This window comes from Neovison vison, chromosome 5 (assembly GCF_020171115.1).
Source record: "Neovison vison isolate M4711 chromosome 5, ASM_NN_V1, whole genome shotgun sequence".
NCBI classification, from domain to species: domain Eukaryota; kingdom Metazoa; phylum Chordata; class Mammalia; order Carnivora; family Mustelidae; genus Neogale; species Neogale vison.
In genome coordinates, this window is record NC_058095.1 from 114,645,553 (window position 1) to 114,660,210 (window position 14,658).

General features: G+C 37.8%; 1 protein-coding gene across 3 annotated transcripts in view; it reads left to right on the plus strand.

The window, feature by feature from the left end:
• Positions 1–14,658, plus strand: part of ELF1 (E74 like ETS transcription factor 1) — a 110,455-nt gene that overhangs the window by 46,936 nt on the left and 48,861 nt on the right. The gene's annotated exons all lie outside the window — the stretch shown is intronic.

Sequence of the window (14,658 nt, forward strand, 5' to 3'; positions counted from 1 at the left end):
TCTCCATTATTGTTTTTCTGATTTCTCCACTGAATAAAAGGAATAATTCCCTTTACTGCTTCTTGCTTCTTCCTGTATTTTCTGGTTTTATTCCTTAGTCTTATGTACCTCAGTGAAATTGGGCTTCTAAAGTACTGTCTTTCAATGTCAATACAGAAAATAAAAAATAAACAAAATAAAAATAAATAAATTATAGTCCTATTATCAACAAAACAAGATTCTTTGCAAGCAGGTTTTTATTTAGACCTGTCTATTCTAGGAATGTTTTTAAAAAGTTCATGTATTAACAGTTTTCCCAGCTGAAAATGGATGTAGGTTACAATCTTATTTTTAAAAATCAAATTTAAATGATCCAATAAAAAAGGCAAATCTAAGGATTCAGCTCTGCTCTGCTTTTAAAGCTTAAAGGAAAAATTATGAAGCTATATGAATTTCACTTCTTAAGAAGTTTCAAAAGAACCAGTGAAGTAGTTCTTATGTTTATTAAAACAGGTCTTAAAAAAAGAAAACCGACTTAGACTAGACATTCGGAAAATAGTTCATAGGGGTTTTGGGTGTTCTTTTATATGTGGGGCTTCCCGTTTTTGCCCCATTTGTTTGTGGCACTTGTGTTTCTCTGTGTTTGATTCAGAAAATACATGTATGTATGTTGCTTTGAGCATAGTAAAGCCCAGAACACCACCAGTTGGCTCTGGCAGGTGAAAACCTCACATAAAATTCTGTGAAAGGCTAAAGCAGACATAGTGAAACACTAATGTTTTATCATTTTAATGAAGAATTACAGTTAGTAAATATTTTTTATTAACAAAAGACAGTGTCCTTTGATCTTGTGGCCTAATTTGACTTGCAACACAATATACTTTTTTTTTTTTTTTAATTTCTTTTCAGCATAACAGTATTCATTGTTTTTGCACCACACCCAGGGCTGCATGGAATACGTGCCCTCCCCCATACCCACCACCTGGTAACACAATATACTTTTAATATGCGTTTAAATTATATTAATAAAGGACCATAGAAATAATTTATCTAAGTCTTTTGTTCTTAAGTAGCTTGTAACCTGGAGAGATGGGACATAGTAAATAATTATAGGATAACTCGGGAGAATGAGCTTTGTGTCTCCTCCTGATGTGTTATGTATATTATTGTGATTAGCATTTGACTTAGGTGGTAGACTATGCTGGCTCACCGGGCCAGACTGCACGTTAGCCACTTTGCTTTCCTTGTCCTTCTCCCTTCTGCCTGAATCTGGCACCTAGGTCTCTATGAGCACTGTTAAGTAAATTAAAGAATATAGATAGTACTGATAGGATTTCGGTAGACCATCTAGTATATAGGAAATGACAATACAGGGAGACTTTACTCTTCTTCCTTGAAATGTTTATATTTGTAAAGAGAATGCTTTTTTAAAAATCCCAATAAACTCTCTTGTTAAATTTCAATTCAAAGTTGGGGCGCCTGGCTTGCTCAGTGGGTTAGGCGTCTGCTCAGGTCATGATCCCAGGGTTCTAGGATCGAGTCCCACATAGGCTCTCTGCTCAGTAGGGGGGGTCTCCTTCTCCCTGTGTCTAAGCTCCCAATGCTTGTGCTCTCTTTCTCTCTCTCTCTCCCTCTGTCTCTGTCAAATAAATAAAATCTTAAAAAATTTAAACTCAAGTCAAAATAAAAATTAAAGTGAAACAGAAGCTCTCTGGTTATCTCCATCTAGGATAATCCGCTTTGCCCTGAAGAAACCTGCCTTTAGGTTTAGCTGTAGTTCTCCCCATCTCTACCCGCACCCCATGTTTTCCTTTTCCCTCTCATGTGTACTTAAAGATTGTCTTTAAAGTGCAGCATTTCTCCCACAACTCTTATCTTAGAGTAGGAGAGGTCACATTTTCTGTGCCTAATTGTTAGGGGTTGAAAGATAATGGGAGATAGACAGGGAAGGAGAGTGGCAGAAGTTTCTACTCCTGGCATAAGATAACAACCTGTATTGCCCGACAACCTCACATTTTTATTTATTTTTAAGATTTTATTTATTTATTTGACAGAGAGAGAAAGTGCACAAATAGGGGGAGCAGCAGAAAGAGGGCAGGGAGAAGCAGGCTCTCCACCGAGAAGGGAGCCTGATGTGGGACTTCATCCCAGGACCCCAGGATCATGACCTGAGCCAGAGGCAGCTGCTTAACTGACTGAGCCACCCAGGCATCCCAACCTCACATTTTTAATGCAGACTATTTTGAGGGGAAACAATGTTTTCATTATGATCATTAGATTAGATCAGGAAGCAACAAATATCGATGAGGATGTAGAGAAAAAGGAACCCTCACTGGTGGGAATGCAAACTGGTGCAGCCACTGTGGAAGACAGTAAAGAGGTTCCTCAAAACGTTAAAAATAGAAGTATACTATGATTCAGTAATCACACTGCTGAGTATTTACCTAAAAAATACAAAACATTAATTCAGAGTTGTTCAGAGGGACACAGGCAGACCTATGCTTATTATAGCATTATTTACAATAACCAAATTATGGAAGCAACCCAAGTGCTCATCAGTAGCTGAATGGATAAAGAAGTTGTGGTGTATATATACAATGGAATACTACTCAGCCATGAAAAAGAATGAAATCATGCCATTTGCAATGACATGGATGGAGCTAGAGAGATAATCTAAGCAGAGTAAATAAGAGAAAGGCAGATACCACATGTTTCACTCATGTGGAATTTAAGAAACAAAACAGTGAACAAAGAAAAAAAAAAAGACAAATTACAAAACAGACTTGATAGAGAACAACCTGATGGTTACCAGAGGGGAGGTGGGTGAGATGATGGGTGAAATAGGAAGAAAAAAAAGATAACTGGATGAGAAGCCTCACGAAGGCAGATGTTTTGGTTTACCACTTTATTTGTATTTTATTTGTTCTGTTTACCACTTTATCTATAGCATCTAGGGGAGGATCTTGGCATATTGTAGGTACTTAGTGGTATTTGCTGATTGCGTGGAAAGGTGTAAGCATGAGCTGAAGTCAGACATGTGCTCAAACTCTCTGAACACCTTGAGCATTCACTGGCAGGTATTTATCATGAACCATCTGTGTAAGATAAGGGGAGTATGGTGGTGACCATGACCAGGTCCCTGCCCGTACATGGTTGGTTCCCCCAGTCCTTGGATCCTTGTGTAACTAAAGTGAGGTGGGTATCACTAATGGAACGAATAAATAACAGATAGCGAAGTATTTAGCAGAGGGCCTGGCACATAGAAATGGTAGCGATCGATTACTTTCTTCCACATATTTATTTTGTAATTTGTTATCATTTCTTAAGCTCTTTGAGGATAAGTGTCATGATTTTTTGTGTTTTTTTTTAAAAACCTCAGTGGTTGGGGTTCCTGGGTGGCTCAGCTGGTTAAGTGTCTGCCTTTGGCTGAGGTCATCATCTTGGGGTCATGGGACAGAGCCCTCATCGGGCACCCCACTCAGTAGGAAGTCTGCTTCCCTTCTCGCTCCTGCTTATCTGCTCTTTCTCTCTCACTCACTCAAATAGATGAAATCTTAAAAAAAAATTAAAAAATTAGTGATTGTTATAAATGTTTAAGAATTAAAGTAGTATGTATGTTTTGCTCTATAAATTGTAAAATTTAGATGTGTGAGGTATAACTAACAAATGATAATGTAAATAAACCTTACTATGCTCTTTTACAATTTCTGGATGTGTCTTTATGTGAAAGCATATTTAAAAGTCTAATAAGTGAGGTACACTTGGCTGGCTCAGTCAGCAGAGTGTGTGACTCTTGATCTTGGGGTTATGGGTTTGAGCCCCACGTTGGGTATAGAGATTACTTAAAAATAAAATCTATTTTTTAAAAAATCTAGTAAGAGCCTTTTTCATCTATGATGGTGACTTTGAATTCTTGAACTTTCCAAGAGTAAGGCAAACCCATAAAGCAGAAAATACCTTTATTAATGCACCCTCCCTTGGTCAACTCCATGTTTTCACAGAAGCACCGCTCTTCTGGACATCCTCTCTGGAAGGAAGTAAAGCTTCCTTAAGTGTTGGTGATAGTAGTATCTATTCAGTGACCAAGAAATGTGCATCTGTCATGAATATCCTTTCTTCACTGATTAACTAAATGAGCATCATTTTTCAAAATATGATTAAATGGTACTGACAAGATACAATCATCTGTATATTCATCTACTTCCAGTGCTTCAGTTTCACTCTTATTCAAATGAATGTAGGACAGTTTTGATGTTCAGTTGAATAACTTGTAAGAAAGGTTATGTGCTAATGTCAATATCTTTTTGAAAATCTTTTTTTCTTGTTTTCCCCCTCTTCTTTTCACCTAAGGAAAAACAAAAGCTTGAAGTCAATTAGGTGAAAACAAAAACTTGAAGTAAATTAGTTAAGTGAATTTCCTTTTAAACAATTTTATAGCACTGTAGGCATTTTAAAAACCATCATTGAGAATCTCTATTATAATTAATGAAGAATTTAAGGAGGGCAGTGTACACATTGGTGCCTGGAAGCTATCCATGTAGCAATCAAGTTGTGGAATGTCTGTTTAAGCTGTTCTCATCATTTTTGGATGGTAGTTACCAGATCCCACGTATGTGACTTGCATTGAGCTTTGTAATCATAGGGACCACACTCTGTTGTTGCAACTTGATTTGAAAACCTTCAGGAACTTACTACCTCTTCCCAAATCAAACCTAAATACTACTCCCTGCCTTTCAAGTCTCCATAATTTGGTTTTCCTTTGCTTAGTTAACCACATTTTCCACCATTTCCCATTGACACCTCTTAGCTCTTGTGAAGCTGGTAATTTGATCAGTTTTGATTCTCAGCATTCACGTGTGTGCACATGCACTTTTGCACACATGCTATACTTTATTCTTTTCCCTTAATCTCTCTATGACCTGCTACCTTCCTCTCAGATTGACTTAGTCCTTTGTTGTCTACGAGTGTTTCCTTAACCTGTTTGCCCATGCCCTCTTCTGAAATGGCTGTAGAACTGACCAGCTTTATGAGCATTTAATTTCCTACTACCTTTTTGGTGTTCTGAACTAGGTTATATCTTTCATGGACAAGAGGCCATGCGTTATCTTTTTGTATTTACCACAATACTGAGTTTGGGAAAGTGTAGTAAATATTCATCAATGTGTTACTACTAATTCAATCAACAGAAGCATAGTTTCTTTAGAAAATGGAAGTTGTAGGAGTGCCTGGGTGGCTAAGTTGGTTAGGCATCTGCTTTCACCTCAGGTCATGATTCCAGGGTTGGGGGATCAAGTTCCACATTGGACTCACTTCTCAGCAAAGAGTCTAAACAGACTCCCTGTGGCTCTCCTGTCTTCTCTCCACCGCCCCCCCCCAATCCACCTGCTTATGCTCTCTCTCAAATAAATAAATAAAATCTTTTAAAAGAATGGATGTTCGGATGTCTGGATTGCTCAGTCGGTTAAGTGGCTTCCTTTGGCTCAGGTCATGTATCCAGGGTCCTGGGATCAAGTCCTGGGATCAAGTCCTTGCTCAGTGGGGAGCCTGCTTCCTTCTCTACCTGCTGCTCCTCCTGCTTATACTTTCTCTCACTCTCTGACAAATAAATTTAAAAAATCTTAAGAGAAAATAAAAAAAAATTTTTAAATGGATTTTGTGGGATCTTCTGATTAGCTCTAGATATACATCAGATAAGCATCAAAAAGTGTTTCCTCTCGGGGCACCTGGGTGGCTCAGTGGGTTGAGCCGCTGCCTTCGGCTCGGGTCATAATTTCGGGGTCCAGGGATCGAGTCCCGCGTCGGGCTCTCTGCTCAGCGGGGAGCCTGCTTCCCTTCCTCTCTCTCTGCCTGCCTCTCTGCCTACTTGTGATCTCTCTCTGTCAAATGAACAAATAAAATCTTTTAAAAAAAGTGTTTCCTCTCACCTAATGTAAGATGTTGATGCACTTCAGTTAACTGAAACAGATTCATATGATTTAAAAAGTGAGTGAGCAATTATATTATGAAATATAGAAGAGCCTAAACTTTTAATTATTTTGTATTTTTATTTATTTAATTATTTTGTATTTTAAATCTTTATATTTCCTATGAGGAATATTTAAAGTTTGCTTCTAAGATTTCTAACAGTAAGAAGATAAAAAGCTACATGCATAATTTATAAATATTGCGTATCTATATTTTATGTCTGTTACAGTACTAAGCTCCTGTCCATCTACTTTCTTTATCTCTCATTTGTGGTTTTGTTGCGTCTAGTTTTTTGGTGCCATTGAATTTAGAATCTGAGGTGATTGCCAGATAGCTGTGAGGATAAAATGGGAAGAATCCCATTTTAAGGATCTTGACATGGAACACCAGAATTGTTTGATTACATCTAGATTTTCTTAAGATCCCTATTATTTAAAGAAGAAAAGGGGTAATGCTATGAAACACGGAGGTCATTAGATCATTAGAGGTCTTCTCGCATGTGGGGAGCAGGAAGTTTTGTGTACAAGGAATTTTAAACTCCATCAAACTTGGAAACTTGGGAAAAGGTGAAAACATTTTACTTCTCTGGAGTTTATACTTGTAAGTCTGTTCCCACTGTGATTTTGAAAATGCCACAGGTATAAATGATCGTGATCATCTAAGAATGTATGGAGAGATCTGTATTGAGCATGGCAGTGAGCACAGGGAGAAGTCTGAGAAAGGGTAGTGCATACGGGGTTGGGATGGGAGGACGGGGCAGGGCTAATTTTGGCTTCTTTAATATTGGGGTGAGGCCAGGGGACCATGAAGACGGTAAAATGCAGAAATGCTGGAATACCTCTTTTTTCTTTTTAAAGACTGTTTGTTTATTTGACAGAGAGATAGAGAGAACATAAATAGGCTGAGTGGCAGGCAGGGGGAGAGGGAGAAACAGGCTCTCCTCTGAGCAGGGAGCCGGACATGGTGCTCAATCCCAGGACCCTGGGATCATGACCTGAGCCAAAGGCAGCTGCTTAACCAACTGAGTCACCCAGGAGCCCCTGGAATAACCCTTTCTGAGTTGGGTGTGAAGAGTAGTAATATGGCAGAGGTATTCTCTTAAACTTAGTCCATGGAATATTCTTGTTCACTCTTTCAGTCCTTAATTCTGTTCAGCTATTCTGTTTTACAAATCTGACCAGTCTTTGACAACACATGGAAGAACCCCACTAATCCCTGTTCATGGGTTTGAACTTCTTCCTATAAGTAGTGAGGTAGTTTTGAGTAAAGAAGTAAGTTGCTGATATTTTTATTTGTATTAAACTGTTCCTTTGACTGGATGAAGAAAGCCTGGAGGGAAGCTAGGGTAAAGGTGGTAAACTGGAGGGACAGTGCGTCTCTCCTTAAGAGTCAAACTTCTTATGACAATACAGTTTCTTCTGGAAGAGTGTTGTGTGGGAGTTGGAGGTGGGGGGAGGCATGGCATGCAGCAAAATCTCCTGGGGGACTTTCAAACTAAATGTCCCTGGCTTTTCTCCTGCAGTCAGGACCAGAGTGAAACACTGTTACTGATGGAAACCTGCTGTGTGTTCAGGTGGGGCAACCATTGTTCTAGCATCTTCTAAGAGGATAAATATATTAACTGGGGAATAAACAACCCCAGAAACGAAACAGAATTTCCCTGCAAGTTGACTCTTCAGAGATTTTCTGGCTTTGCTGATAAGTCCATTGGAGCATGTTTGTGTTTCTTGGACAGGTGTGTTTCTGTCAGAGTTCAGGTTTTGGGTGCTGGAGGGAATAAAGTTCCTTCAGTTTATCTATATAATAAAAAGCACCCATTAATGACATTTTGATAATTATCACTTTCAACTTTTTTTGAGAAGGGAAAGGAGTTAAATTTTTTTTTTTTTTTTTAAGGACCAAGGTTAAAACACTATCTGATTACTGTTGGATATCTCCATTTGGTTTTAAATTCTCTCATTTGCAGAACACATACAGAAAAAGGGTTAATCTTGAGACCGCAGGTATTGACAGGTCTAGGTATGTGATCTGTTTGGCTGTTTTGCAAGGTGCTATAAATGCTGCCTGAGTGTAACCTGACACCGGGTAGGCCAGGGTGGCCAAGGATGGAAGTGGAGAACAATGTGAAAGAACCGGAATTTCAGGTCTAGGCAGTGAGTAATTGCAGCCTGCCCTCGGAGTCCTGGAACTGAACATCTGGGTGTCAGCAAAAAGAGGCAAGCATAGAGAAGTCAGCCTCTTGGCTTAATCATATTGATTGTGTGTGTATCTGTTTTTACCTTATGGTGCTTGAGGTAAGATGAGTTTCTTCATGTTTTCCAAGGCCTGCTTCAGCTTTGCTTATGTCACTGGAAGCCTGACCAAAAACACCAGTTTGTGCATCATTCACACAAAAGTAAAATTATATTTTTCAAAAAGTTCTAGGCACTTCAGTTTCCCTTTCCCCTCTCCCCCACCCCAAACTGCAGGAAAGGTGCTTTAGGCAGAATAGCTCTTTAGAAGATATTGGTACTAGTATGGTTTCAAGGACGTATTTTTAAACTTCTAAATTTTCTTAAATCCTTTGAATATTTGAAATAAAAGGTAGGGACATAGAAAGTTTTTCTTTTTCATTTTTTGAAACATTTTCTTTTTGAACTAAATTCCTCAATGCATTGGGGAATGATTTATTCCTCTTATGACATTGACTTGTATTTTTTTAACTTCTGTGTTGTATATAGAGTACATGAGTTAGTGCTAATACAGTGAGATTTATTTTACAATTGGTGCCCTTTTTTGTTCTTTCTTTCTTATTCACTAGGAACTGAGAGACCAACCACGCTTGTTTGGGGAAGTTCAAATCTGGTTACTTAACTTAAAAGTAACACACATTCTGGTGTGTTTTTTAAATCATTTTTTCCATATTCACATTTTTTAAAATTTAAGTGATAGAAATACTGTATTCAAAGAATTAGCAAGAATAATATTAGTTAAAATTTGTTTTCAAGTATTTTCATTAATTATCAAGTTGTGGTAGCCTTTTATGAAAAGGTTTCTAAAGGGACGCCTGGGTGGCTCAGTCCCTTGAACGTCTGCCTTCAGCTCAGGTCATGATCCCAGGGTCCAGGGATCTAGCTCTGGGTCAAGCTTCCTGCCCAGAGGGGAGTCTGCTTCTCCTTCTCCTTCTGTGTGTATGTGTTCTCTCTCTCTCTCTCAAATAAACAAATAATCTTTGAAAAAAAAGGTTTATTAAGGTTTTCACTCTCTTGGCTGAGTGAAGGTAAAGCAAATGGTATGATATGATAGAGCTTGGGAAAAAATAATAATAGTAAAACTTTAAGTTTTAAAATAATAACAGAAATCTACAAACTCCTGTACTTAAAGTTGTTCCAGGTAAAAATATGATTAAAAATGATTTACTACGTATCAGAAGTTTGCACAGAATAGTGTAGAGATCGCTACAGATCCTTGTGTAGAAGATTTCTTTGTTTCCAGATACTCTGCTAAAGAACAATACTGATGAGATTCTATTAATGTAAATAAAGGGGCATGAGTAGAGAATGGGGCTGGGAATTTGGGCCTCTCTTGCTTTCTTTCCCACTAACTTTCTTTGTGACCTTGGACAAGTCAGATAGTGCCAGGCCCAAATTCTTTAGCTGGTCAGTGACTGTGTTGATTTATGTAATCCTTAGGGGTTTTTTCAGCTTTAAAATTGTGTAATTCCACACTTTTTAGATTGAGAACAGACAGGCCCTGGGATGATTGTACAGAATATATCTTGGTACCGCTGATTTATTGTTTTCATTTCTTCTGGAAGCTAATGTGTAAAGCATTCTACTGTATTAGAAAACACATGAAAAGTCTTGACTGTAGTATATCACACAGGAATCCCAGTCGTTACAGTTTATGAGTTTATTGCTTGCTTCTCATTTTAATTTACCTAGCTTTTTTTTCCTCTTACTTTTCTTATTTGATTTCCTTTCATTTCTACTGTGTTTCTTCTAAGGTAATGGTTTTTCCAAATATGCTTGCTTTTCTTATGTTGTGTATGTCTGTATGTTGAAAGGGCCTTTTATTATTAGGTTATCACTTCATATAAAAATACTTTCTGTTCAGATATTTGGCATCTGGTGTCTGGACTAACTAGAGAATTCCAGTTCTTTAATTACTTTCAACTTTATAAATATGCATATATAAGCATTGTCTGCATACTTTATTAAAGGTAATCTTTCAATCACCCCATTGCTCTAAGCTGGTATATTTTTACCTCCTTGGGGCTAGAATTGTTCGAAACATTTTTATCATACCTTTTGTTTACTAATTTTCCTTTTGAGTGTAATGAGTTGGTGGCCTGGTAACTTCCAATGGGTAGCAATGATTTGTTTTTAAATATCATTATGAATTAATAGGTTTTTAGACCCTTGTGTTTAAAGCCCCTTTGAAGGAAACTTAAATTATGTTCAATCAGGGATGAAAAAAGCAGGTATGAGAAGTTAAAAACTGATTTTGATTGTCATGTTTTTATAATAACTGAAATATTTTATAATAAATTAAACAAAATAGACTGTTTGAGTTGGTTGTAGGAGCCATCAATGCTGCTGAGGGTTTGTGTTTACAATTAGTAAATTCATTTTGTTTGGAACAGGGGCATAATGGAACTCTGTGTTAGGGGAAGCTTGCCAGACAGGGTGAGGTCCGAGCCTAGAAGCAGCTGGATTTATCAAGTAGGTGCCAAATTTTCAGGCGCTGGGATAGAATTATACTTTTGTTGATAACGGGCTATATAGTATTCTCTGTTGGAGTCTAGCTGTGGTCAAGGAGATTCCCAGAGAGTCTGGAAATGAGACTTAAGGACAAATCAGTCATGTGGCACACACCTGTTACTAGTCTCTTGCATTGTGCAGAAGCTGTAATGAAGCTGAGGTTTATGGAACAGAAGTTATCTGCCAGGCATTCTGTACATGGAGTTTGTATCCCATCTTCACAGCAACTCTGGATGTTGGTGTAGTATTTTCTACCTATTTTACAGAAAGGGGACACTGACACAAAGTATCTTATCCAAGGTCACAGAGCAGAAGATTCAAGATCCAGGTGGTCTGACTCCAGAGCTTGTGCTGTTTTAACTGTTTTATAATTTGACCATAACTCTGCAGCTTATTTTGGTGATAAAAAAAAGTAGGAACCTTATTGTTGAGACCCTCCTGTGGCATGTCTCCTGGGACAAGAAGAATGTGATCTGATCTAGTTGAAAAACCCAAGAGCCAACTTGGGGAGTTTTTACTATTCAATGGTTGTTCAACTAGGTGACTTTCCATAGTTGAGCAAATAAGGTAGCTGTTTATGTCTGTATTGGATAAACGGTGTTCACTTATATTTTTTCTTGTTATTTTATAAAGACTAAGTGACACTTTGAAAATGAAGTAGGTTTGAGAATTACTAATGATGCAGCGTGTTCCTCAATATCCTACATATAGTTAATGGTTATAATACTTACAGTTAACTGAAGACCCTGTAATTTGTTAGGGTACAGCAAAAAAGCACCTTTTTCTCTTCATTCTGAGTACTCACGTCTTTTTTCATACTAGAGCAACTTTGAGGAATAAAATGTAAGTTCCATTTGAGACATGTTTTAGACACATTGACTCTGAGGGGCACCATTGTGAACTTCTCTAATATAGTGACTGGATTTGGAGATGAGGACTGAACTTGAGATGGAAATTTCCCCCCCCCCAATTTGATATATATTTGTATTTACTTAGAAATCTGTGTTTCAAACTATCAGAGCACGGAAGACTTGGGTAGTTTTAGAGGCTAGGCTGTGTAATCTTGCCCTGGGCAGAGTCCTGATTTGGGAGGTGAGGGATCTCTTTGCAGAGGTGTTAAGCCTTCAGATAGTGAGACCTTGGGCACAGGGACTCAATTTATTCATGAAAAACTGAATCATTGATCTAGATGTTCAATCTCTTCTATTACTGAAAAAATTGTGATGCAATTGGAGCTTTGTTTTTTAAGTATCTCTAATATGTTTGGGTGATGCCTCTAGATCCAGAATCAGGAAATTTCTTCCCAAGACCCCTCTTGGTGCCATAGGTTTTATAACTACTGAGAGAAGAAGGCATGGGAAGGAGAGAAGACAAGAGGATCAGAGACCTGATTAGGCCAGTAAAGTAATTCCAAAGCTTTTCTTATACATTTTCAGTTTGTGAACTTCTGTATAAAAATGGGCAAAAGCTACCCACCAGACTGAAGGTGTCTCTTTCTATCCTAATTAGTGATCATGAACACTCATTTTAATTGTGGTTTATTACCTGGGTGTTAGTGTGTATTGAAGGGTGTGGGTATGTTGATTGTTTGTACTTATTTTTGACATTTTTGAGCATTTATTAACACATAATAGTGTGGAAATGCTAAGAAAAAGTATACGATTGCCGTGGAAAAGAAAGTGAAACTTAACTTTACATACATGTGTTCGCATTGGTCACTGGTAGAGAGTCACTTTGTATTTACAAATAAATGGATTTGGAATGGGCCTTTTGGAATCTATACCTTTTACAGAGAAACTTTTGTTACCAGGAAACATCCCTCGATTGTGATTATACTTTCTTTTTAAAGATTCTATTTATTTGAGAGAGAGAGCGCACAAGCAGGGGGCGGGGCAGAGGGAAGAGGGACAAGCTGACTTCCCTCTGAGCAGGGAACCAGGCACAGGCTCAATCCCTGGACCCTGAGATCATGACCCAAGAGCCCCCCTGGCACCCCAGTATAATCCTTTTTACATTACTGTGGGCACACAGGTTTGTTAGGTACAGAAGGTATTTTTAGACAGCGGTTACTTCCCCAGAGAAGATTTGCTCTATTTTGCTCCCTGGCATATTGTTTTCAAAATAACAGGCATTCAAACATTTATTCAGTTGAATTAGGGAGACATAATTTTCAAATGTGAAACAATTTGCAATTAGTGCTAACTTAGCGGACCGGAAGTGCTGTATTTCTGAAGGGAGTGATTCCAATAGGTGGAGGTGTAGAGATGTGGGAGGTTTATCAAAGAAACGGGACTTGATACTTGAGTGAGAAAGATGTGAATGGATGCTGAGGAGGGAGAGGTATTCTGGGAATGGGGAATAAGTAGTATTTAAGAAGAGAAGCAAGAATGAATACAATCTGTGTGAAGGAATATAAGAAGGAGACACGTAGGTAGCCAGTCAGTTAAGTGTCTGCCTTCGGCTCAGTTCATGATCCCAGGGTCCTCGGATGGAGCCCCACATCGGGCTCCCTGCTCAATGAGGGGTCTCTCTGCCCCTCCTCCCTGCCTTTGTTTTCTCTCTCTCAAACAAATAAAATCTTTTTTAAAAAAGTGGGGGAGACCTTAAGAAAGCAAGTACCGTACAGAAGAATGAGATTGGGTAATAATTTAAGGGGAAAGATTGTAAGTAACATTTGTCCAAAGCCAAATGTTTGTTTTATGCTTATATGTCTGTCCCTGTTCAGTTTAGGTCAATGCATTGTTCTTCCCTCCAGTTATGGTGCATTGCCGAAAAACTAGTTGAATGCACTAAAAATAAAAATGCTTTTCTAGTACTGGAGTTGAACTCGTATTTGAAAGAGGTGGGGTGGAATAGATGTTGGAGACTGCTGGGTTAGAATCAGTTCTAGCACCTGAGTTGGATTCTTAAACCTTATTTTATTTTGATTCCCAGTTAGGAAAATTACAGTTATCCATGATGACCCATAGGGTCCAGAGTATATAGGGAATCAGCTTTACTGAAATTAGGAAATTGACTATTTGATTCAGCTGGCATATGCTAGTTGGATTTTTTTCAGGAAAACTAATTGACCAGCTCAGCTTCATTCCCTAATTTGTCTCTTTGAAACTAAAATTGTAAATGCTGTTTCTGAGTAGTAGATGTAATTTAATGTGATAACTTTTGTAATCTTTGTCATTTCATATCACATTTATAGCCATAAACATACACAGTATTAAAAATTGTGATGAATTAAAAAATTTTTCCTTCTACTTTTGTAACTTTTTTTTTTTTAAATAGGAAACATCTTTGACAGGCACTTTTTAAGCATTTCTCCCTCCACTGCGAAATTGTTTTCACTCTTAAGTTGCGTTTCTGTTTTTCTACTATTGTAAAGTGCAGTTCTTTGCATGTTTTAATTTGCCATGACGTGGTCAAGTGCCGTTTCCTTCCTGTTGCTTGCAAGCCTGTGCTAGAGATAAGGATACATTTCAGTGCATTAAAAAAGAAGCCACTGAAGACAGGCTTAAGCATGGTAAAACATTCTACTTATCAGAAACCTTTTTAAAGAACAGAAAGAATGGACTTTAATATCTGTTTATTTTTTAAAACTCTTAAAATAGTACTTACTAAACTTTAAAGTATTAGACAGATTTAAATTCTTATGTCTATTAGGTATAACAGGGTACTGTATGTGTTTCTCCTAAGGCAAAAAATATACAGATGAAATTACTCATGGAGTAGCAATTCCTGTGCGGTTTGCCGAGTTACTGGCAAGAAGGAAATTGTTTATATGTCCTTTATTGCAATTACAAACCTAGTTATTGCTGGGTGGATTTTTTTTTTTTTTAAGTATTTGGTACTTGAACTATAGTTTAACTGGGGTGAGGGAAGAGAGAATGGCTGCACTTTGAGAAATGAGAAGCGATTTTATCTTAGCAAGAATGAAATTTTCGAAGAAAATATATATCCAACTTAAAAAGAAAAAGCCCGT